The 26,770-nt window shown below is 40.2% G+C and overlaps 1 long non-coding RNA gene across 2 annotated transcripts in view; it reads right to left on the bottom strand.

Annotated features, from left to right (window-relative positions):
• The window catches only part of LOC123384612, a 196,883-nt gene extending 170,721 nt beyond the window's left edge, over window positions 1-26,162 (bottom strand). For both annotated transcript variants that reach the window (XR_006595980.1, XR_006595979.1), the window contains exons 1-2: window positions 25,808-26,162; window positions 5,532-5,624 (exon numbers count right to left, since the gene is read on the bottom strand). This is a non-coding gene — a long non-coding RNA (uncharacterized LOC123384612). The remainder of the gene's footprint in view (window positions 1-5,531; window positions 5,625-25,807) is intronic.
• Between the last annotated feature and the right edge of the window lie 608 nt (window positions 26,163-26,770).

Below are 26,770 nucleotides of genomic sequence, written 5' to 3'. Positions count from 1 at the left end.
GAACAAATAATCCTAAAATTTGTATGGAACCAGAAAAGACCCCAAATAGCCAAAGCAATCTTGAAAAAGAAAACCAAAGCAGGAGGCATCACAATCCCAGACTTCAAGCTATACTACAAAGTGGTAATCATCAAGACAGTATGGTACTGGCAAACGAACAGACACTCAGATCAGTGAAACAGAATAGAGAACCCAGAAACGGACCCACAAACGTATGGCCAACTAATCTTTGACAAAGCAGGAAAGCATATCCAATGGAATAAAGATAGTCTCTTTTGCAAGTGGTGCTGGGAAAACTGGACAGAGACATGCAGAAGAATAAACCTGGACCACCTTCTTACACCATACACATCAATACACTCAACATGGATGAAAGACCTAAATGTAAGACAGGAAGCCATCAAAATCCTCAAGGAGAAAGCAGGCAAAAACCTCTTTGATCTTGACCACAGTAACATCTTCCTCAACACGTCTCTGGAGGCAAGGAAAACAATAGCAAAAATCAATTCCTGGGACCTCATCAAAATAAAAAGCTTCTGCATAGCGAAGGAAAAAATCCACAAAACTAAAAGGCAACTGACAGAATGGGAGAAGATATTTGCAAACGACATATCAGATAAAGGGTTAGTATCCAAAATCTATAAAGAACTTATCAAACTCAAAACCCAAAAAAACAAATAACCCAGTGAAGAAATGGGCAAAGACATGAAGAGACATTTCTCCAAAGAAGACATCCAGATGGCCAACCGACACATGAAAAAATGCTCAACTTCACTCATCATCAGAGAAATACAAATCAAAACCACAATGAGATACCACCTCACATCTGTCAGAATAACTAACATTAACAACTCAGGCAACAACAGATGTTGGCGAGGATGTGGAGAAAGAGTATCTCTTTTGCATTGTTGATGGGAATGCAAGCTGGTGCAGCCACTCTGGAAAACAGTATGGAGGTTCCTCAAAAATCTAAAAATAGAACTACCCTACGACCCAGCAATTGCACTACTAGGTATTTATCCACGGGATACAGGTGTGCTGTTTTGAAGGGACACATCACCCCCATGTCTATAGCAGCACTATCAACAATAGCCAAAGTATGGAAAGAGCCCAAATGTCCATCGATGGATGGATGGATAAAGAAAATGTGGTGTGTATGTGTGTATGTATGTAAATATATATATATATATATATATACACACATGTGTATATGTGTGTGTATGTATATATATATATATATATATACATACACACACACATACAATAGAGTATTACTTGGCAATCAAAACGAATGAAATGTTGCCATTTGCAACTACATGGATGGAACTGGAGGGTATTATGCTAAGTGAACATGGTCAGTCAGAGAAAGACAAAAATCATATGACTTCACTGATATGAGTACTTTAAGAGACAAAACAGATGAACATAAGGGAAGGGAAACAAAATAATATAAAAACAGGGAGGGGGACAAAACAGAAGAGACTCATAAACATGGAGAACAAACTGAGGGTTACTGGAGGGGTTGTGGGAGGGGAGATGGGCTAAATGGGTAAGGGGCATTATGGAATCTACTCCTAAAATCATTGTTGCACTATATGCTAATTTGGATGTAAATTTTTAAAAATAAAAAAATAAATTAAAAATAAATAAATAAAAGAAAGGAAGATGTAGGTTTTTTAACCGTGTGTGTGTGTGTGTGTGTGTGTGTGTGTGTGTGTGTGTAAAATACAACACATGTCCAGGAAAGCATGTATATATAAATATATAACTCAATAAATTAATATAAATATCCACATAACTCCCACTCAAGTCAAGAAATAGAACATTTCCAATTCCAAAAGCTAGCTTTTCCTAATCACACCCAGGTCCCTTCCTCTTAACAGAACTACTGTCTTAATTTATGGTAATCATTTCCTTCTCTTCCTATTTTAGCACTCAATTATACATCCTTAATCACTCCAGTTCAGAGTAGAGTAGAATTATACCTATTTTGACTTTTATACAAATAGAATCATATGGGGCACATTCTTTTATGTCTAATGTCTTACCTTCAACATATTTGCAAATATGTTGTGCTTTGCTCTGTATTACTACAGTTCATGTCTTTTCACTGGGATATAGTACTCATTTTTTTTTTTTGGCTCAGGGATCCCTGAGTTATCTTGGTTATTATGAATAAAGTTGTTATGAGCACACTTATCACCTGGTAGACACATCTGTTGGGTAATTAACTTGGAATTGAATGGCTAGGTCAAGAAATTGCATAGTATTGCCAACTTTAGAAGATTGCAAACTATGTTTTTGGTAATCACACCAATTTATACAACCATCAGTAGTAAATAAGGGTTCCAGTTGATACACAACCTCACCAATACTCAATACTGGGTGTCTTTTTAGTTTCAGCCATTCTGGTGGGTGTGTCAGGGCCCCACATGTGGCATTTCCTTGCTACCTAATAAAGCTGAACACCTGTCCATCTGTGTATGAACCATTTAGATACCCTCTTTTGTGTAATATCTGTTCTATTATCTTGCCTGGTTCCTCCTCCCCGCCAGGTTGGCTTTCTGTTATTGATTCATAGAAGATCTTTATACTTTCTTTTCTAATTTTTAAAAATGTTTATTAATTTTGAGGTGGGATATCAGAGAGAGAGGGAGAGAGAATCCCAAGCTGCAGGGTTCAAACTCACATACCATGAGATCATGACCTGAGCTGAAATCAAGAGTCAGATGTTTAACCGACAGCCACCAGGAGCTCCTAAGAGCTCCTTTTTTTCTAGGTAAAAGCCCTTTGTTAGTTAGTTACATGTATTGCAAGCAGGTTTTCTCACGATTGTTTTTTTTTTATTCTTTAAATGAAGGTTATTGATGAACAGAAGTTTTATTTTTTTTTTAATTTTTTTTTTCAACGCTTATTTATTTTTGGGACAGAGAGAGACAGAGCATGAACGGGGGAGGGGCAGAGAGAGAGGGAGACACAGAATTGGAAACAGGCTCCAGGCTCTGAGCCATCAGCCCAGAGCCTGACGCGGGGCTCGAACTCACGGACCGCGAGATCGTGACCTGGCTGAAGTCGGACGCTTAACCGACTGCGCCACCCAGGCGCCCCAAGAAGTTTTAAATTTTACCATATTCTAACTATCAAGTTTTTTCTTCTGCTTAATACTTTTTTTTTGTTTAGTTAAAAAAAAAAAGTTACCCAATGACATGAAGATATTCTTCTCAATTTTCAAGAAATGTCATCGTTTTGACTTTCACTGATTTAGCATATGGCTTGAGGTTGGCATCAACTTATTGCAGCGCCGTGAATCAAGCGCTGGTGTGTGTTGGGGGGGGGGGGGCGGGTTGTATCTGTCTGTAAGTCTGTGGGATCTCAAGTCTGTCCCACTTGACTATCTGCCTATCCTTGACTCCCTTGCTATCTTACTTACTGTAGCTTCAAAACCAATCTTTGTATTTAGTGTAGCAAGTTCTCTTTTTCGAGGGTGTATTAGCTGTTTGGGACCCTTTACTAGTCCACAGAAATAGAATATTTCTGTGCATAGTCTTACCAACTATTGGACTTTTGCTAGGAATCAAATTGAATCCATACATGCGTTTAGGAATAACTGACAGCTTGATTAGGTTGAGTCTTGCACTCCATGGACATAGAATACATCTCCATTTACTTAGCTTTCATTATTTTCTCCCAAATTTTCTGCCTAGAGGTGTTCCACATCTTTAGATTCATTCCTCTAAATTTGTTTTCTAATTTTTTTAAGTTTATTTATTTATACTAAGAGAGAAAAAGAGAGAATCCCAAGCAAGCTCTGTGCTGGCACTATCAGCACAGAGCCTGAGGTGGGGCTCAATCCCACAGACTGTGAGATCATGACCTGGGCCAAAATCAAGAGTTGGACGCTTAACCAACTGAGCCACCCACGGATCCCTAAATTCCCTTTTTAATTTTGCTAAGTGACCTGTGTATCCTCTTAGATTTGTGACATGCAGAATCATACCATTGGCAAATGATGATGGTCATGGACACACATAAAAAAAATCCTTAACAATGTATGAACATACTGAACTGTCATGTGTCAAAAAGGGCAATCTATCATGTCCAAACTAGATATTTCAGAAATGTAAGTTCTCAAGTCAGATTGCCCTTTAATGCTTCTTCTTGGTAATATCCTGGTCAGATTTTACTATTCAAGTCATAAGACCAATAGGAAATATTATCATCTCTTCTCTCTCAGTAGGATTTTATATAAGATTTCTTCCTTAATTATTTGGTAGAATTTGCTGGGAAAGCTATATGAGCCTGGATTTTTCTTGGTGGGAACATTTTTGTTCACGGGGCTGAATCATTAATAGCTATAGGCCACATACAACTTTGTACCTCTTAGTTACCCCTAAATTTTGCTTTGTGAAAGCTTACTTCTCCTAGTGGTACATAATCCTCTTGAAGGCCAGAACTTTGTCTTCTGCTCATTTGCAACTCCAGTACATGTCTTAGAATCTGGCAAATGCCCAATGAATCTAATTTAAATAACTACATTATTCATTTGGGAATCGTTCTCAATACTTAATACCAACATAATAGGTATGTATTTTGTCTAATGGTCTTTATTTACCTCACTGGTGTCTATGGGAAGGGTTAGTATCTTCTCCAAGGACTAATAAGGGCCCCCAGAATTTATGAGCACTTAAGTACATCAGCAACCTGAGGGTAAGGGAGAGACAAAGGGAGAGGAAGCCTTTGTGATCTGTCTGGAGGAGTCTCCAGTCTGCTAGAGGAAACAACACGCACATGCCAGTTTAGAAAAACTAAACACTTTCCTTTCCAGTTCTTGAAAAACATGGATTTTAGATAGCATTACTGCTTTCAAGGGTTACACTGAGCAGACATAGCCCTTCCACAAGTACTCCTTTGAGAAATCTCAGGATGATGCTCTCCCCTCCATAATTTAAGTGTTCTATTATGTAGTAACTTATACTTTACTACTGGGCTTAAAATTTATATTGCATTCTTTAAGAGCCTGGCAATGCACTGCAAACAGGCAACAAGAAACACCTTGGAAATACTCTTATAACATCAGCATCATTCTGATTCCCTAGTGGGAAAGGAGGTGAGGCAGCGTCGTCTTGATAAGTACAGGTCCTAGAAGGCCAGAGTGGAATGTGGGGCTTCTCACATTCATTGTTCCCTGTGCCAATCGCCAGAAGGAAGGACCATGCAGGAGACCTCGAAGAACATATCTAACCCATCAGGAAAGCAATAATGTCCCCAGCGAGGATAAGGGCTGAAGTCCGGAGCCAAGGGTCAATGAGCAAAGAATGGTTAAATTCATAAAACAAAGAACAACCGATCAAGACACATTTCAGGGAGGGAATCAAGCAAACACGAGAGATCCCTGGTTTCGTTCTCAGCTATTCCCGGCATTCTGCATGTGAGCCATATTTATTTAAAGAATCTATGATAAAATAATTAGCTTTTAAAGAAAGGGATAGCATAATTTTTTTTTAATCCTAGAGACCAGGCTTTAACCTTACCTTGGCTTTCTACTTGCTGTGAGATCTTGTAAGAAAAAACAACCGCCACCACCACAAGCAGTATGTAATCTTTCTGAGTTTCAGGTTCTCCACCTGTAAAATTAAAAATAATTTTAAGGTTGAATCCACAGTTAAATGAGATAGTGCACGTGAAATTTCTTAGCAGGATGTTGGGCATTTGGAAAGCAATTCATAAATGCTATTTCTGCATACAGTCTGTATTGATTAAGGCAATATTAGAAGCTACCATAAGTAAACCTTGAATTCTAAGTGACTTGCCTCAATGAAACTTCTTTGTTCACTCACATTGGAGTCCAATGTGGGTGTCTGTGGTTGGGTGGCCTTCTACAGTCTAAAGCAGGGATTCAGGCTTCTTGGTTTTGTGGAAGCCCCTGCTCCTATGATACCACTGTCCCCTCCACTCAGTCAATGAGGGCAAAGGAAGATTGTGAAGAAGGCACACCCACTTCTTAGACATTTTGACCCAGAAGTGACACATCAGTGTCATGTTTCAGGAACGCTGAGATTAGGAGACTCTATTCTTATGTAAAAGTTCTGGCAAAGCTTCTCATCTTCCCCTCTGGAGACCCATTATCTTCATTACCCTGAAATGTGAGCAAATCTGTTCTGGGGTGGAAAGGGAGACATTTCTATCTTTATCATCCCAAGGGTGATTAAATTTGCTCTAGGAGGAGTCGCCATATCTTTCCAAGACCATTTGCTTCTATAAACATTCTTGCAAAGATAGTATAAAACAATTTGGCTGTTAATACCTGGCTATGTAGAAACCTGAGAGATTCAAGGAGAATTATCTCCCAACACTTATAATACCTATTTTTTGTAGACAAACTGAGATTTAAAAAGCTTACTACCTTCCTGGAGGTCACCTGATGGAAAGTAATGAGTAAAAATAAATAAATAAATAAATAAATAAATAAAGGCTTGAACCAGGTCTCCTTTATTCTCAGACTGTGAATGCCATCGCACAGTGCTGGGAAGTTAAACTCAAGAAACAGAAGAAGTAGAGAGTGTATATGCAAATCCCACTCTCCCATTTATAATAGATGCTCTAGTCTTAGTTCCTTAGCCTTTCAGAGGGTCAGCTCCCTCTACTACTGACTATAAACAGACAGGTGAGCTTCTGTGGAATACCCAGCACCATACAGACCCAGAGCGCTGCAGTGACGAACAAAAGCTGCAAAATCATACTATTCCAGCTACCTCAGCTGTTATTTACTATCTGTGTGACTTTGAGCCATTTATTTAACATCTCCTTGACTCAATTAAGGCATCTGTACAATGGGTATAATTATAGAGTCTACATGGTAGGTGCTGTTGGAAGGGTTAAATAAGATGATGCATAGGCTCAACTGGTTAAGCATCCAACTCTTTATTTTGGTGCTCGCTCTCCCTCTCCCTCTCCCTCTCCCTCTCTCTCTCTCTCTCTCTGCCCCTCCTCTGATCACATGCTCTTTCTCAAATAAATTAAAAAAAAAAATAAGATACATATAAAGCACCTAGAACAGTGCATAGCATTACATCAGAACAATGCACCAAGTGTTAACTTGTTATTATCAGATACAGTGTGCAACTGTAATTGTTGTAGGCTGCTATCATTTCTGCTGCTCTAGAGAGCCCTCTGTGCATGGGACTTCCTCAAGGACCTCCTCTGGGAAAAGGGCACATAACAAGTGGATCGCTTGGTCTCCCAACCCACTTCAATCAGAGCAGCTTTGGCTCTACACCCAGCATGGAGCCCAACACAAGGCTCAAACTCACAACCCTAAGATCAAGACCTGAACTGAGATCAAGAGTCGTACACTTAACTGACTGAGCCACCCACGCACCCCAGAGCAGCTCAGCTTTGATCTTTATTATTCATTGTTGGATTTCCTCCAACAAGGATTTCTGTATTAAAAGCAAGTAAGAAATACCTCTCTCTGTTTTGTGGCTCCTTACCTGTACGAAAGCCTCAATAAGTCACTCCCACCTCTCTGGGCTTGTTTCCCCATCTGTAAAACTTGGGGGCAGGGGAGAGCAATAGCGACTCAAACCGCCTTCCCCTCTTGCTCGCTAACTAACCTTGCACATCCTTTGTATCAACACCCCTTTCAACTGTTTTATTTTTTAAGTATTTATTTTTTAGAGAGAGAGAGAGAGAGAGAGAGAGAGAGAGAGAGAGAGAGGGAGGGAGGGAGACAGAGGATCTGAAGCAGGCTCTGCACTGACAGCAATGAGCTTGATGCAGGGATTGAACTCACAAAACGTTAAATCATGACCTGAGCTGAAGTCGGATGCTCAACTGACTGAGCCACCCAGGCACCTGTCACCTGTTTTTAGTAATGGACATTTCAGTGTGAATGAGTAGGGTAGCAGGTCCAGAGAGAAAGGGCACAAGGCACCTGTAAGAACCGTGCAGACTCTCCCTTTGCAGTGAGTGACTACCAGTTCTGGGGGTTTGGGCCAAATGGGTGATAAGAGAAACACTGACTCTGCATATAGATCTATGTTCTCCAACCTGGTGATACCTGTAATTTTTTTATCTCCAGCTGTCTGTCTCCTCTGTTTCTCCATTGATTCCTATGGTGGTGGGGCAGAAAATGTTTGGTTACTAGTGTGTTATAAATTGCTAATTCAAATAGCCCTAGAATATATTACAAGAGCAACACCAATATTATACGGATGCACATTAATCTAGGATTTTCCGTATTTGGTGTTTGAATGCAGGAGTCAAATTCCAGAGATGTGAAATGACTTGTCAAAGCCTGAAATGGCAAAGGTATAAGTGGAATCCATTTTTCCAAGTACCTAGTCAAATATTCTCATTCTTCTTAATCAAGTACTGATTAAAATATAATGGTCAAATGAGGTCATGTGGCTGAAAATTGATGTCTGAGGGCATGGGACTTCCTGTTGAGACACGGGGGTATTTCTGAAAAATAGTAGTAAGCAGATTTAATGACGATCAGCAATTAGAGCCGATATTCATTTGGACCACAAAAAACAATGATGTGAGATGCATCTTGGCTTAACATTTTCCACGATATCCTCACCATTCAAAAAGGGCTTTGGAGAACTCTGATACTAAGACACTACTAACGAGTACCAGATCTAACCGTGACTCTGAACAATAATGATGATATATACTTGACTGGGTTAGTCATAGAAACACCACCAAATTTTATGCCACAAAGATCTTGAATGGTTTATAAGCTATGCAGAGGAATGGAAAGCAAACAAAATAAACTGGAAGAGCTAAGAGTGGCAAATAAAACCTCCTATTGGGTAAATGAAACAAGTTGCTATATCATTAAGTGGAGTTTACAGAGTTGTCTGTGGCTCGGTCAGGACGCCAGCCTTGCTGGCCACATTCCAGGAGTCAATAAAATATGAATTGAGCCATAGCAGTCTTCTGAACAGAAAGCAGTCCAAAACACTTCTTGACAGCTTTGCCTCGACATCACAGCTCAGGAGAGCAGAGGGGTGACAGATTGGTAGATTAATTATGTTATGTTTGCAAATGATATAAAAAGTCCAAGGAAGCATGGAGTCAGGCATCTCTCAGGGAAGACCTGACCAACCGGGCTAGACGAGCAAATATACGAATGTTCTACCTCAAGACCCAGCCAAGGGCAAACATCTTCATTTGGCAGGGTCTGTATTTTAAATGTGAAGTTTTGAGCTGCCTGCTGTGGCTTCTCCATTTACCAGTTCAGCAAGCATCTGTGAGCACTGGCATGTGTGTGAAAGTGCTCTGTAAACTGAAAAGTGGTTGCAAGTAAGGAGTGGTTATTATTGTGAATCAGAACACTGTCAAGATCATGTGCATGATTGTTAAAAAAAAATAAGAAAGATAGCGTAGTCCCTCCTGTCTTCTGAGAGCCTGGGTTTTTTGTTTGTTTGTTTGTTTGTTTGTTTGTTTGGGAACATGTTGATATAGTTTGTGTCCATACATTTTTCTTAAACCTGTTTACATGTATTTAAAAAAAAATAAAAAGGAAATTGCAGATTTGACTGCTTACTCTGGTCCTGGAACTAGTAAATGTTTTCCTTTCTAATCATTGTGACAGTCATGCAGAGACAGGGGGAAAAGGAAAAAGCATGTCCAACATCAACCAAGTGACCTAGGATCCACTTTTTACTCTGTTACCAGACCTTGAGGATCGCTACACCTTTGATGAGGTGCCTGCCTTCCGTGTACAAGGTCCGCTGTGTGTTTTACGTGGATCATCTCAATTATTAGCTTTGTTTTACAATTAAGGAAATTGGAAGTCAGAAAGGTTAAGCACCTTGCCCAATGTGATAGCTTACAAACAGCAAGGCTGGAAGCTACATCCACATGGGTCTGGTTCCAAAGCTTCTGATCTTCCCACTGCACCACGCCTCCCATCTGGTTGATACAGTCAGGGATCCAGATTAATACAGTCAAGGTGCTTCAGGGTACCTTGAGTGGGCATTTAGTTTATCTTTTTTAATAGTTGAAGTAGTTGTTTTAATTTTGGATTTTAACAGGACAATAATAATAGGATTTGTTGAAAATGACTGAAATTTTACTCTGGAAAGACTCATAAGTAAACTCTTTTTTTTTTTTTTAATTTTTTTTTCAACGTTTATTTATTTTGGGGACAGAGAGAGACAGAGCATGAACGGGGGAGGGGCAGAGAGAGAGGGAGACACAGAATCCGAAACAGGCTCCAGGCTCTGAGCCATCAGCCCAGAGCCCGACGCGGGGCTCGAACTCACGGACCGCGAGATCGTGACCTGGCTGAAGTCGGACGCTTAACCGACTGCGCCACCCAGGCACCCCTGTAAACTCTTGACAATGAGTAGAAAATAAGTTCTGTGGAGAAGTACAAACAGGAGCACCTGGCTCACAGGTTAAGCATCCTACTCTTGATTTCACCTCAGGTCATGATCTCACAGTTCATGAGATTGGGCCTGCTTGAGATCCCCTCTCTCCCTCTCTCTTTCTGCCCCTTCCCCACTGGTGCTTGTGCTCTCTCTCAAAATGAATACACATCTTCTTAAGTACAAAGATATATTCATACAACAGATGTGTGGTATTACCTGAAAATCCTTTCTCACCAAAGCTGCTGTCCTGAGACTTTTCTCATTATTCTACAGCTGAGGCTGTAGACGTGGCTAGTGTATTATCTTGGTGTGTTTTAGCCCAGGGATCAGAAGCCTTCATATTTCTTCAGGGATGTCACTAGCTATGTGCTTTCCCTCTTTTTATGCTTAGTGCACCCAATAAAACAGGGGCTTTGCTGCTAATGTGTCTTGTGTAGTTCATCCGTATGGCTCTGTCTTCCCAACATCCCTTTCCCTCTATCTTCCTTTAGAAAAGTATTCCTTACCACACTTCCATGTGGTTCTGATAAAGCTATGAACTATAAAAACACACGTTGGCTTATAGCAGAGAGTAGGGGATGGAGGGATTGCTGAGAGGTGGTGCTCATGAACCAGTCTCTGCCCTCATGGTCCTCACAACTAGTAGGGTGTTAAATGCTGTTGCTGTTGACCCCAAGCCTGATGATAACCTCCTATCTCAAGTACCTGCACCTTTACCCCTGTCCACTGAGGATATTCCCCTGCAACCAGATTAGTACCCAGACCTTATGCAGGGCTGTCCAGAAATGCGAGATTTCACACGCTGAGACTCTATGGAAAATACTTCAGCTTTCCTATCCTTCGGGTGGATAATACTGAGTTTATTGTAAATGGTCATTCAGGAAGTCTCTAGCAAGACTGAGCCTCAGTCACTCACAGTGGTATCCAGCTCATAAATGCACCCACTGCTGGCTTCACCCCTACTGTGCCTCACTTTCCGCACTCCCTCCCTTATGTATTAGTGCCCCAGGATGTGGGCTGGTTAATGCAACAAACTACAGCCCCCACTTCTGCACCTGGTTTCACTGGGCTGCACCTGTCACACCCCATGGTCCTCCTCCGCTCTCTCTAGAGTCCTCTCACTGCCAGCCAGCACTGCTGCTGGTCTCAGTGGTTTTAAGGGTGAGGTGACTGAATTCCTTATCCATGAGGTATCTGAGCTCCATGAGGCATCTGACCACCATTTCCTCCTCTGGTTATGGCCCCTGCCCTTATCTATCTTCCACCAAAATTTGGCCCCAAAGTAGCAAGAGATATCCCAGATAATCACCCAGATGTCAAACATATTCTACTCTGTGCTGCACAGCCAGAGTGGCGATTCCTTTCCCCGCCTGTGGGACCACAGGCACAAAGAGTCAACGCTGATGAGTAACAGCCATAGAGTTGAATGGGGCTTCTGCTTCTAGCCATGAGAGAGTAACAGGCACTGAATTAATTTTCCTACTTTCATTTAAAAACTGAACAAAATACATTTAAAAAAAAAAACGATGATTTTCTAACCTTGGCCAAAGGCAGAGCTTAAGAGTGGTCCCTGAGAGAAGGGAAACAAATCAAGGGATCCCTACAAATGCCCCAATTTGCTGCCTGTGCACAACACAGGGGAGGGAAATCTAAACTGAGCTCGACTCTCAGTTTCCCCAAATGGCAGAGACAGAGTTTAGATTTCAGAGAGGCCAGCAGGATAGAACCCAGAGAGCACAGTACCAGAGAAGAGAGCACATCACAGAGAGACAGAACCCCAGGGAGTGGCAGAGGTCTTTGCCTGAGTACTGATCAGAGCATGGGTGTTGAGAAAACTAAGGAGTCCAGGGAAAATCCACCAAGAAGGGGCATTCTGAACAATGCTCATGACTCACACAGGTCAGAGACAGTCTGTGTTCCTGGTGGCTAAATGAGAGAGGCCTTGGGGTGCCTGGGTGGCTCAGTCACTTAAGCATCGGATTCTCAGTTTTGGCTCAGGTCATGATCACATGGTCGTGAGATCAAGCCCTGTGTCAGGCTGAGCATGAAGCCTGCTTAGGATTTTCTCTCTCTCTCTCTCTCTGCCCCTCTTCCCTACTCATGGTCGCGCGCTCTCTCTCTCTCCCTCTCTTTCTAAAATAAGTAAAAATTTTATAAAAATAGGTAAGCAAGTAAATAAATGGAAGAGGCTTCCAAACAGATGGACACTGAGTAGAATCCCGAAAAGAGCAATGCCTCTGCAGTGGGCCAAATTAGCACTAACTTAAAGGTTCTTCAGGTCCTAACAAAGCTTAAAGTCAAGCCTCAACTAATTCAAAGTATATCCATGAAATTTAACTGTGTGCCAGGGGGAAAAAAGGCAAAAAAAAAAAAATTTTTTTTAAACACTAAAAATCCAGCATACAACACATATTCACAATATCTGGCATCCAATAAAAATTACAGCTATTCAATGAATCTAAAAAAAAAAGTCACCTATGGCAAGAAGAAAAAAATGAATCAATAAAAAAAATTAAGCAGATAAAAGTTAGCAAAGATATTAAAGTATCTGTTATAACTACACTCCTTATTTTCCAGAAGGCAAACAAATACATGAAAAATATTTAAAAACCCAAATCAAACTTCTAGACATGAAGAATATCCTGAGATTAGAAATACACTAAATGGAATTGACAGCAGACTAGACCCTATATAAAGATAAAGATTGGTGGAGGCACAGTGATAGAAACCATCCAAATTTGTTGGAGAGTGCACCACACTCCTAGGGACAGAGAAATGCAGGTAACACCATGCTCAGTAGAGGAGACACTCTAAACAAGGGAATTCCAATGAAGTGTCCAAAAGCAGGTGGACCAACTATTAGACAACCTAGAGGAAGCCACCTGAAAGTACACACGTGTAACAGTGTCAGTCTTGGGAAAGCACTAGTTCTGGGGAAGAGGGAACCAGCTTGGAGAAAAAACCATCCCTTGAGGACTTGCTAGTGAGGGAAAAGAAATAATATTACAGAGGTAGAAGACACTACTGAGCAGCACACATCCCCCCAAAAAGAAAGAGGAAAGGGGGCATTCATTTTCTTTAATATACACAAGAGGGGACCCATGAAAAAGGAAATCCAGTAAGTATCCCAAATCCCCCAAATCTCTTCATAGATAAATTGCTTATTGCTATTTCAAAAAATCCAAGACCTCTTAGAATAAATAGGAAAAGACAGCAAAAGGCATGCGAAACCACTGTAAGAAGTAAAAAGGGAGAACCAAAAACTCTCAATTAAATATTCTATAAATTGCACCCAAAGTACAGAAAAAACAATAAGAGGCCAGCATGTAGTTAAATAAGCAATGCCAAATATAAACTAACACCATGAATTAGAAAATCAAAACTCAGGAAAAAACTTATATATAAAGTATGTTGAACAAATTTAAGAAAGAAGTTGAAGAGGGACACCTGGGTGACTCAGTCAGTTGAGCATCCAACTTCAACTCGGGTCATGAGCTCACAATTTGTGAGTTCAAGCCCCACATCAGGCTTGCTGCTGTCAGTGGAGAGCCTGCTTTGGATCCTCTGTCCCTGTTTCTCTCTCTGCCCTTCCCCTGCTTTCTCTTTCTCTCTCTCTCTCAAAAATAAATAAAAACATTTAAAAAAAAAGTTGAAGAAAAACACAAAAATCATCTAAGAAATAAAAAAAAAATTATAAGGTAATACGGAGCATAGATTTTGCTGAAAATAAAAGAGGCAATGAAGAGAATAATGCAAGAGCCAGGAGAAGAAAAAAAACTCACAAGGTAAAACTCAAAATCTTTTTCAAAGACAATCAAAGAGGATCCAGCATATGTATAATGTAGTTTCTGAAGAAAATGAAAATAATGGAATAGAACTAATATTGAAGGTTATAATCCAAGAAAAATTTCAAAATAAGGCCTGAAAATTCATATTTAAAAGACCCACAATGTAATTGGGAAAATTTACCCTGAAACTTCAACTTTAAGGCATATTCTAGGAAAACTATTGGACTCTAAGGCCAAAAATAAAAATAAAAATTTTCTAGCCTCCAGGGCAATGTAAAAGAGTTACTTACAAAGAAAAAAAATTGGCATCATTTGGCATCAAATTGGCATCAGGCTGACATCATACTTCTGAAAAGCAGCACAGAAAAATTTTTTTATGGCCACAGAGAAAGGATGAACCAAGGATTCTATATCCAGTCCAGATGTCCTTCAAAAATCAAGTTTATCAGTGATCAAAAAGAATAAAACCTTGCCATTTGCAACACGTGGATAGAACTAGAGTGTATTATGCTAAGCGAAATAAGGCAGTCAGAGAAAGACAAATATCATATGATTTGACACGTGTGGAATTTAAGATACAAAACAGATGAACGTAAGGGAAGAGAAGCAAAAATAATATAAAAACAGAGAGGGATAAATCCCTAAGAGACTCTTAAATACAGAGAACAAACTGAGGATTTCTCATGGGGTGCTGGGTGGGGGGAAGGGCTATATAAGTGATGGACATTAAGGAGGGCACTTGTTGGGATGAGCACTGGGTGTTATATGTAAGTGATGAATCACTAAATTCCATTCCTGAAGTCATTATTACACTATATGTTAACTTTGATATAAATTTAAAAAATAAATAAATTTAAAAAAAAATCAAGTCTAAAGCAGAACAACCATAAACATTTAAAAGCTCAGGGAATACTAGATTTAAGAATGTTTTCCAAGGAATCCACTAGATTGTTTGCCACCTAGGGCCTCTGGATCAAATCCAGTTGACCACCTGTTTCTGTTTGATTGGAACACAGCCATACCTATTCATTCACGTATTATTTATGTCCTGTGTTTGCACTGCAATGGCAGAGTTGAGTAGTTACACCAGCGACTGTATGGTCCAGTAAGCCTAAAATGTTTACCGACTGGCCTTTTACTAGGAAAAGATTGCCAAAGGCTGTGCTAGAGAACGGACTTTATCTAGATAAGAGATAACTGGGGAACTTGCCAAAATGAGTATAAAATACATGTAATTGTAAATCTCAGAGAAGAACAGAGATGAGGATGGGGGTGGGGAAGAAGAATGTATCAGTGCAACCTGTTCTAACAAAGTAACATGGAAGGGAAGGAGAAAGAATAACTCCATTGAGTGCTGCTTCTGCCATTAGGCTAGCACTCCCAGCACTTCCCCTGTTAATGTCCATCCCCCTCATCACCACACCCAGGTGGCCACAATGCTCAGCTCAAAGCATGCTCAGTGTATTAGTCATAACTAATGCAAATAATAGCTTTGATCTTAAATCCAAAGTTTTATTCTATTTAATCCTATTCTGTCAAATGTTGAACCATACTTTAGCTATCAGGATTCATTCTGCCCTTCTAGACAAAGAGCATGACTAAGCAGCCTCCTAGAACCATTTACCCAGACCCACACCCCAGTCTTCACCCTCAAAATTTTATCATTATAAGAGGCGTCATGGAAAGATGAACCTAGGAAAAGGTAAGATCTTCTCCCAAAGTGGAACAAAAACTTGCCTGAACTATTAATGCCTCCTTTTCCAAGGTTCCATGCTTAGTATTCCAAAATGGAGTCACTGGGAAGGTCCTCTCAACTAGGACATTTCCATGCTGTCAGCTGCATCAAATAAAAGGTGATCCTCAAAAAGAAATTATCGAGGAACAAAATAATCCAAAACGTGTTCTGCATAAGAGAAAAGTTTAATCACTCTTCCCACTAAATTATTCATCATCTAGCATCATGGCCTAAACATGTTCCTAAGAACTACATTTTGTCTTTAATTCTCCCTCAGAGAGTTGTGAGAGAGAGCTGTGCCTTTCCCAGAGAACGAATAAGCCATTAAAAAATGACATGCTTATAGTAGGAGCTTGATAAATTTAGTTAATGATAGTGCTCAAAAATACAACAATATGCTCTAATACTCTGTCCAGAGACAGGCAAATCAGTATCGTTTGCATCTCTTCAGCTGCCCATCCACACTTTTGTTATTTTATTGTTCATGTGAACTGTTCTGCCATCTCCTAGTGATAACATTTGCCTACATAAAATCTAAAATTAGATGTCACAAGGGGAGATAGTAGGCATAAGCACAGCAGTGAAAATGTATGGAACTGGTAAAATGTGCATAAAATATGTCAACTTAAGCATTTGCCTAATTTCATTTACATATTAAAGATTCTATTGAAAGACATGGTAACTTTTGTGCTTAGTCGGGATAAAGAAAATGAAAAGAAGCCTCAAGGTGTATACACATCTCTTCTTGATAAGCACTTTCTTTTCCTTTGCAGATGTGTCCGTATTTTCTCCAGAAAGCATCTTCATTGTTTCTAATATGACAAAGGTAAGATGATATTAAATATACACATCACAAAGTTAGTACTAGTGTGGCAGTTTACATTTTGTTCCCTTTACCTGAACGATACATTTCAAGTATTTAAATGCTTTATTTTTGTGCTCACTCTTGCCTCCTTTTAACATGTAGGATACACAAGAAAAGTCATCAACACAGATACTTATGTGCAAGTTGCTATGAACTTGGAAACGAAAACAGGGCTAATCCACAAACAAACAAACAAGCAAAAAACTGGAAAATGACATACAGGCAATGTTCATGGGCAGAATTTCAGGGCAAAAAGTCACTAAGATCAGAGTCAAGAAACAGGAATTCTAACACCAGCTGCACCACTACAAGCAACATAACCTTGTATAAATCAACCTCTCAGGGGGTCTCCACCCACCCCCCCCCCAAAAAAAGGCTAGACAGTAGAAAGTGAAGGAATTTAAATATGACGTAAGAGTGAGCAGTGGATATCCACCCAGAGGCAGATGCAAGGACTCTTGCCAGCAGAGAACACACATTCCCTTAGAGCCCAGGATGCCCAAACCTGCCATCCTCCAGCCAAGCATCCTCTTTGTAATGGCAGGCTTCAATCAAAGATGAACTCAAAGTACTAATTTTTATACAGAATCGTGCTCCTGTTCAAATTTCAGCACAGAGCTGTGTTGCAAACAAAGCCAGAACACAAAGAACCCTAAAGAACTCTGGGAACTCACTCCGAAACCTCACTCACGCCAGCACCAGGATCTGACTACGAGGCTGGAGCAGTGTGGCCGCTGGGCAAAGAGCTTGAGAGGCTTCCACTGCAGAAGAAGAGCCACTGCCACGTGCACAACCTCTCACATGCATACTCACTAGAAATCCTAGAATCTGACCGCATCAGAGTTGTGGTCACTCACCCAGGAACAGTGAGAGACAGGACAGGATGAGGGATAGGGGAAAAGATCAGAAATTCTACTCTAATCAACAATTTAAAGCATGCCACACAGGGTTGAGTGAAATAACATAATTTTGTACTTATATAGTAAGTAATAAATAAGAGTCTATTGAGCATCTATTAGGTGCATGCCCTGGCCTAGCACTAAAAATATTGCAGTGATCAACACATCCCAGACCTCTTTCTCAAGTACATTCATTCCAATTTGAGAAGGCACATAACACAAAAATAAACAAAAATTTAAACACCAACAGGTGTTATGAGGGGAATAAGCAGGGTGAGCTTACTCCAGGGTAGCTGGAAGATCACTTTCAATAGTGTAATAGGGGAAGGTCTCTCAGAAGACATGTCACTTAAGCTGAATGATGAGAGAATTTAGCCATACAGAAACAAAAGGAAAGATAGTTCCAGACAGACATGACTATAAGTGTGAAGGCCCTGAGGTAAGAGGAAGAAAAAAGATTTTGGTGGATAGAGAATATGAGAAGAGAGAGGGGAAGGATATAAGGTCAGAAAGGGGGCTGAGTCCAAATTATATAGGGCATTGAAGGCCATGTCATGTCTTAGATTTGAGATTTTTATTCCAAGTTCAATGGGAATTCATGAACTACATTAAAAAGAGGAAAATATATAATTTATGTATGAAAGTATTACTCTTATTGCTGTGTGGAGAATGGGATTGGGTGCTAATAAATCTGGACGCTCAAAAAATCAGTTATTTAGGCAAGAGATAATGGTGGCCTAGAGTTTAACACATTACCTGGTAGTAGAAATGGAAATATATGGAAGGATTTGAGATGTACCTTTAAAGGCAGAACGATGAGAAATGTAACGCTTTCCCAATAACATCAGGAAGAAGGCAAAGATGCCCCCTCTCATCATTACGTTTCAACAATGTACTGGAAATATTAGCTAATACAATAAGACAAGAAAAGGAAATAAAAGGTAAACAGATTGGGAAGGAAGAAATGAAACTGGCTTTGTTTGCAGATGACATGATCATCTATGTAGAAAATCTGAAAGAATCAACAACAACAGCAACAACAAAAGCTCCTGGAACTAATAAGCGAATATAGAAAGGTTTCAGGATATAAGGTAAACACACAAAGGTCAATCATATTCCTACATACCAGCAATGCAGAAGTAAAAACTGAAATTACAAATACAATACCACTTGCATTAGCACCCAAGAAAATGAAATATTTCGGTATAAATCTAGTGAAATATGTATAGGATCTGTATGAGGAAAATTAAAAATCTCTAATGAACAAAAGCAAAAAACTAAATAAATGAAGAGATATTCCATGTTCATGAATAAAAAGATTCAGTATCATCACGGTATCAGTTCTTCCAACCTGATTTATAGACTCAATGCAATTCCAATTAGAATCCCACCAAGTTATTTTGAGGATATCAACAAACTGATTTATATACAGGGCAAAAAAGCCAACAAAATATTTCAATGTCAAAAGAAAGAGAAGACAAACCACAGAGTGGGAGGAGAATTTACAAAAGACACAATCGATGAAAAACTGTTATCCAAAACACACACACACACAACACACACACAACACACACACAACACACACACACACACACACACACACACACACACACCTCTTAAAACTCAACAATAAGGAAACAATCTGATTTTAAAATAAGACAAATGCCTTAACAGATAACCTCACCAAAGAAGATACACAGATGGCAAATAAGTCTATGAGAAGATGCTTCATATTATTTGTCATCAGGGAAATGCAAATCAAAACAACAATGAAAAACCCCTACATACCTCTACATACCTACCTACATATCTATTAGACTGGCCCAAATCCAGAAGACTGACAACACCAAAATGCTGGTGAGGCAATGGAGCAACAGAAACTCTCATCCATTGCTGATGGGAATGCAGAATGGTACAGCCACTTTGGAACGCAGCTAGCTGTTTCTTATGAAACTAAACATATTCTTACCACGTGATCCAGAATTCATGCTCCTTGGTATTTACCCAAAGGAGCTGAAAACATAGGTCCACACAAAAACCTGCACACAGATGTTTATAACAGCTTGATTCATAGTTGCCCAAACTTGGAAGCAACCAAGAAGCCCCTTCTGTAGGCAAACAGGTTAAGAACTGTGATACATCCAGATAACAGAATAGTACTAAAATAGTGCTAAAAAGAAATGAGCTATCAAGCCTTGGAAAGACATGGAGAAATCTTAAATTCATATTAGTAAGTGAGAGAACCAATCTGAAGGGGCTACATACGCTATGATTCCAACTATATGGCATTCTGGAAAAAGCAAGACTATGAAGACAGTAAAAAGATCAGTGATTGTCAGGGTGAGAGGGAAGGAAAGGGAGGTGGTTGGTAGGGATAAATGTTCAGAACAGAGAGGATTTTTCAGGGCAGTGGAAATACTCTGTATGATACTATAACGATGGATACAAGTCATTATACAAACCCACAAAATGTACAACAGGAGTGAACCCTAATGTAAACTATGAGCTTTGGATGAATGTGATGTATCAGTGTAGGTTCATCAACAAGTATAACAAGTATACCACTCTGGTGGGGGTTGTTGATGGGAGAGGATATGCACATATGGGAGTGGGGAGTAGATGGGAAATCTCTGTACTTTCCTCTTAATTTTGCTGTGAACAAAAAACTTATTTTAAAAACTTAAGTTTTAAAAAAAAGTAGACTGATAAGATTTGCTAATGTATATGATACAAGGAGAGAGAGAGAAGGGAGAAAAATCAAGGATTATACCTATGTGTGGGTTTTGAGATTGAGTAATTAGAAAGATACGTATGTCCTTTTCTGAGATACAGACTACTAGAAGAGTATACCTCTTTTGGCATTAGGAGAATAAAAGGGGAGGCAGATCAAGAACTCTGTTTTGATGTCTATTAGACATTCACAGGAAGATGTCCAAAAGGCAGTAGGAGTGATAAATTTGGAGTTCAATGTATACACAAGGACTAGAGACATAAATTTGGGATCATCGACATATGCACTGAATTTAAAATCCAGGTTGTAGGTGAAGTCACCCATAAAGAGATTTTTCAGTATGAAAGCCGAGGTCCAGGACTGAGCCCTGGAGGACTCTTAACATTTACAAGTCAGAGAGAAGAGAAGGATGCAAAGAAATTAGAGAAGCAAAAGTCTGTGAGGTAGGAGGGAAAGAACATTCAGGCAGAGCAGATAACAAGTAGATCAGGAAAGGGGATGACAATGATGTGGATTGTTGTTGCAGAGTTTAAGAGAAGAAAAACAAAGGAGTGTCCATTTGAATGACATTTGGTAATCTTAACAAAAACAGCTTCACTGGGCAGTGAAAACAGAAACCAAAATGGGCAGTGAAGAAATAGAGAACCAGCAACTTCCTTTGAGAAGCCTGTTACCTAGAAAAGTAATAGGGGCAGTAGGATGGGAGTATGAGATCAAGTAACCCAGCCCAGAGCAGATTTCTAACATACAAAGCATGTCAGCCCTGGTTCTAGCACATTCCATGGCACTCATTTCCTTCAAGAGAAGTTCCAGACTCCTTGGGCTGGCAAAAACCACACACAGACTGGCCTCAAACAATGATTTGAGGCCTCCATTCCTGCCTCTCCTGTCCTTCCTCCTGTCCTCTTGTCCCTCCCAAACCATCTACAATATACTCACACCACAGTAGTTATCACTCTATCATTCTTTCAAGCCTTCATGCTATCGTATACATTGTTATTTCCGCCAGACATGTCTTTTCCTTCCCCAATTTCTCAGTGATTGAGGTTCAGTTCAAATGATCTCCTGCATGAAGACTTCCAGCAAACCTGCAGCTTCGCCTCCTCACTTGCCTTATACATCACTCCACGGGAGCCTTTCTATCATCTGTGAACGTGTCTGTTGCTTGACTATGTATCTCCTGAAGACTGGGACTATCTTTTTCCCTTCCCTATAACTTGGACCTGGCAGAGGCCTCTAGACCATTGACTATGAAATATAAACTGAATAGATGTACCTCTAGGTATTATCAAAATAACTTCGGTCAGTGGTTCCATGTCACCCTATCATACCTGGATCTGTATCCACACTGGCTTATCCAAATCTGAACACCATTCCTTTTCCTTCTACCTTCTTCAAAACACAATGCCCAAGAGGAGTAAAATGAGAAATGTGTGTTAAACAAAGGAGGAATAAAGTGATGAATACTCAGTAGCATCCCAAGTTTGGGTAAATGCATATTTGCTCATTTTAATTTCAGGAGCCTGAGGGCCATTCTCCTATTTCAGACAAATTCAGATCAGGAGGCCAATATTTCCTGCAAAACTGCGCTGTAAAATAAAAAGGAGCTGAGGGCATGGTTTTTGTTTTATTTGAAGCAAGATCTGGGTAGATAAACATGATCCCAAAGGAAATTTAAGCTAATTGGCCACTAACTCCCATCTGTCTTGTGTTCACATCTATAGAATGTATCACTTCCTCTCCACCCTCTCTCCACAGATTAAGGTTCCTGCTAGTCCCTGTACAGCCTACACAGCCCCAGATCCATCACACCATTTCCATCGTGATGACGTTTTCCTCTGCTAACAAATCTTCATTGCCTTCTCTGGTCTACAAAATCAAAAACAAACTTTTCATCTGCTGTTAAAGGCTTCTACAGTCTGGCCTGCCTCCTTGCTGGCTATTCCTTTCCCCAAAGAATTATATAGTCGCAAGGTATTAAATTAGCTGTTTCTGTTTCAGAATGACATCTCTTTACATACCCACCGCGTTCTCCCTAGGAGGACTGAGTGAGCCCAGTGACAGCAACATCAGGAAGACCTGTACTGGGATGTAAGTTTCTGGGGGCTGAACTAGACCAGACAAGCTATTTTCCCTCAATGGTCAATGTATAAAGATGTAGAGAAAGAGTCTGAAATGTTGAGTAATTGAGAAGGACATTTCATTCTTAAAGTAAAAGCCAGATAAAAGTAGCTGGGTGTGTCCAAAGATAAAGTCCAAAGAGAAAGGTAAAGACATGAGTGAGAAAACCAGTTATAAGGTCAGATGCAGGAAAACTAGGAAAGATTTGGAAGTAGAGTTTGAGGCCAAAGTGAGTAGCTCTGAGCAGAGTGCAAGAATCACTTAAGGGTAAGGGCTTGCTTTGGGCTGAAATGTTTCCCCAGTTTCCTCCCTATGGGTCTATGCTTGGATAGTGTCCTCCGACCAGACCCCATCACCACCTGCTCAAATCTTATTTGCCCCAGCAGGGCCCATCACATATCTCTACTCAAGACGGTATTTTCTGGGGCACCTGGGTGGCTCAGTCGGTTAAGCGTCCAATTGTGGCTCCGGTCATGATCTTGAGGTTCGTGAGTTCAAGCCCCACGTCGAGCTCTGTGCTCGCAGCTCAGAGCCTGGCACCTGCTTTGGATTCTGTGACTCCCTCTCTCTCTGCCCCTCCCCGGCTCACGCTCTGTCTCTCAAAAAATAAACGTTAAAAAAAAATTTTTTTAAAGAAGGTATTTTCTTATCCTCCTAAACAGAAGTGCATCCATCCCCCTTTCAATTCCTAGGACATTTTGTATGCCCTTCTCGTGACCCAATTGGATCATCTGTTTGACAGTGATTTAAGCTTGACTATATGGTTGGTGAGAACAGAGGCATCCAGTTTTATACCTGGGCAGCCGCTACCTATGACTTTACACACTATAGCTGCTCAACAAACATTTCCTTCACCCACCACTTAAATTGCCATAGTGCCATCCAGAAAACAACAGGTTTTGCTAATATTTTCTATAAATACTCTGAAGAAAAACATTGAACCGACGGATTCAACACATCCTTGAGGAGAAAAATCAAAGCTGAACGTCTCCAAATCCAAGGTGGACATCCTGTGGAAGTACAGAAACTAAAAGAATTCCTTGACACCAAAATGAGTCCTCATAACTCACACTTAGAACACACTTCTACGATTTCTTAAAATCCAAGAAAGAGGTATAGACTTCCCAGCCTTACTACATATGGAGCTTTGAGGAACAGATACATTGGTCTGGGAGAAAAGTCTTTCTAGATTTAATTTCCAAGCTTGTCAGAGGAAAGGAAGTGGAATATGTGTGAGATTAGATATGCAATTCCTCCAATTGCTAGATGTGTAAATTTGACTACATTTCGTGGCCCTGCTGAGGTTCCAAATCTATAAATGGAAATTATGGAAATTGCCTTATAGGCTAGGTTATAAGGAAAACACAAACATGAAATCACCTGGAAAAATTAGATGATCAATAAATTTATGCATCATTTCACCAAGGAAACCACATACTACAATTAAGTGCACTAACATTTTAAAACTGGAAGGTGTTAACATGTGTATGTACTTGTATGTGAGTAAGTTTTAAATAAACTGAGATCAGTTCAGAATATGTGCTTTGAAGTAATGAGCTACTTCAAGCAATTTACTTGAAATGTAATAGTGTACAAACTCCGACATCATCTTCCAAAGAAATTAGATTTTTTTTTCTTTAGAAGACCTACTGTTTGCAAATGCCAATACCTTTCTTTCCCGAATCATTTCTGCCCTTTGGGGGATGGGGAGAGGAGGGAAAACTCGGAAAAGGAAAATTTATCCCTTATTCATAGTTCCTAAGGTTTTTGTTCTCTAGAGCCCAAAGATGCATTTTACAAAAGAGATAATGAAAGATTTTTAACCAAGGAAGTGGAATGTATCACGATGTAAGATATAAATTTCCATATCTTCCACACAGCAAAAAACCCTATCTCAATACCGGCAAATGGCCTTAGAAAAAAAAAAAAAAAATCATTAGCATATGGCATATTTCACAATTTTTAATTTTTTTTTTAGCAATCCTAAGCACTTTTTACTGATAAGGGTATTACCTACGCATTATCTATAAGAACTTGAGAATTATTTTGCCGAAAGTTGTGAAGTTAAAACTTATTGATGGTAGTTGGTAATCATGGTCTCTCAGAATAGCAGGCCCTAAAACCAAAGTAAATGCCTTAGACTTCAGCTTCAAAAATACCCATTGGTGAATGAAAGATTATGAGCAGCAACCCTTTTTTTAGAATAAAAGGTTTAGAATTACCAATTTCTACAAAAATTACCACCTTCTTTCTTGCCAAGTTATTCCCTGGGAGATTTGAAACTGAAGGGAAAGTGATTTTGCAATAGATACATTAGCATAAATGTGCCACATCTAAATTTTTGTTAATCCTTCATGGCCACTGCCAGAGAGACACAAAAAGGCAGAGCACAGAGCTGGGATGGGGGGACAGGAGCCCCTATTCTAAACCCAGACAAACCCTATAGAGAAAAAAGTTCCCACTGAATCGATATCATATAAAAATAAAACCATTGAGAAAAAGGATTGTAAACTGTTTTTTTTTTTTTTCTAAAACTTAAAATGAGTCAGGTTAACCTGAAGCCCATTTTAATTTCTAATACTGCCCTCCACGTCCAGGTATCTGGCTCTGACACAGAAAAGCCCTCGAGAAGCGTTTGTAGGAAGAGTGGATGTCCCAGTTTGAAGGAAGGGAACCCATGTCTATTGAAGACGCTCACCGAATGAGGGTATTTTCCAGACACTTGCCCAGCATACACGATCTTCCTCAATCTTCAGACTTACCTGTGAAATTGATTTTGCCATCCCTATTTAAGAACTAAGTGTGAGGGGGCAGAGGGAGTAGTCTGAGCACCGCTGCATCCCTGGGAGCAGCACCACGGCAGAGCCAGAGGCTGCAACCCGCGCCTCTCGCCGCGGCTGGGCGCCGCCATGACTCTTTCCCAGAATCCTGTTCTGCACAAGGCCCGGTCCCCCCACTCCCCATCCCCTCTCCTCGGGCACCCTGGACGCTACCTGCTCTGCCCTCACCCACCTCCTACCATTTTCTGGAACACCCAGGGAGGCAAGAGGGAGCTGTTGGTGTAGTATGAAAAGTAGTGGAGGTTTGGAATCAACGGAGATTCAAATCCCAGCTCTGACGATTGTGTGGCGGCCAAACTCACCCACCCTTTCATTAAGCCTCGGTTTCTTCTTCTGCAACCTGGCACCGAGACTCCTGCCCAGGGTCACTGAGAGGGAAGCCGACCAGTGTGGAGGAAACAGGAAACAAAGAGGGGACAGGAGGCAGCGCTTATGACAATACTCACCCAGAGGGCAGCACAGACTTTGTCTCCTCTGAGGGTAGAAAGAAAGAAACATACCCCAAGCTCACACCAGTAAGATGTTAGCACCTCAGGCTGAAGCAGAACCAAAATGAGGCCTTACACCTGTGGCGAAGGAGGAGGCTGTCACGGTGCAAGTAGAGCCAGACCCTGTAGGAGGACACCTGAGTTCTCCCGGCTCTGCTCCGAAATCACTGCCTGATCTTCTTGGAACCCCGTTTGCTCTTCTACTCAGTGAAGTGTTGGGCTATACTGTCCTTGTGGTTACTTTATGGAGACTCCTCCTAGTTCTAGCTAACTTAGTTTTAATTAGGAAGTTCAGCCTCTCTTTGGCAAATATCTTTTCAGCAACAATCGATTTGATAATATGAGCTCCTTTCTCTTTTGTGTATGTAATAAATTGTCTTACGGCTGCCATCAAATTTTTTGCATTCAGAAGAGAAGTCCTGCTTGCCATAGTGTATTTATTCTTTAAATGGTCTGTTAGTCTGTTTATATTGTATTTGTATTATTTTATATAGAATTCTAGCGACTTTATTCCTAACATTTGTCTAAGATTTCCTTGGGGGGGGGGGGAGGAGGGCAAGGTGAGGGATCATTCCTTATCAGGGTCAAGTCCTAAGACTTTATTCATTTCTTTAAATGAATTGGAGAGCTCTTTTTCTAAAGCCCGGGATAATTTAATTAACATGAGGATCATCTGTCCTCTAAAGGTTAGATAAAACTCAGCTGTGAAGCCATCTGCTCATGATGCTTTTTTTTTCTAATTGTTGATCATTAATTTTCTTTCTAATGTCTTTTTTTTTTTTACAGTAGTTGAATTTTTCAAGGGTTCTACTTCTAGGGTTGGTTTTGATTGTGTGAGTTTTGTAAAAATAAATAAATAAATAAGTTGCATGTGTGAAGAAAGAGTTGTGCGTCATAGTCTTCTTACTCTCCTCCACGCAT

Source organism: Felis catus, chromosome A3 (assembly GCF_018350175.1).
Source record: "Felis catus isolate Fca126 chromosome A3, F.catus_Fca126_mat1.0, whole genome shotgun sequence".
In the NCBI taxonomy this organism is placed as follows: Eukaryota; Metazoa; Chordata; class Mammalia; order Carnivora; family Felidae; genus Felis; species Felis catus.
Note: the sequence above shows the minus strand (reverse complement) of the source record. Positions and strands in the feature narration are given on the sequence as shown.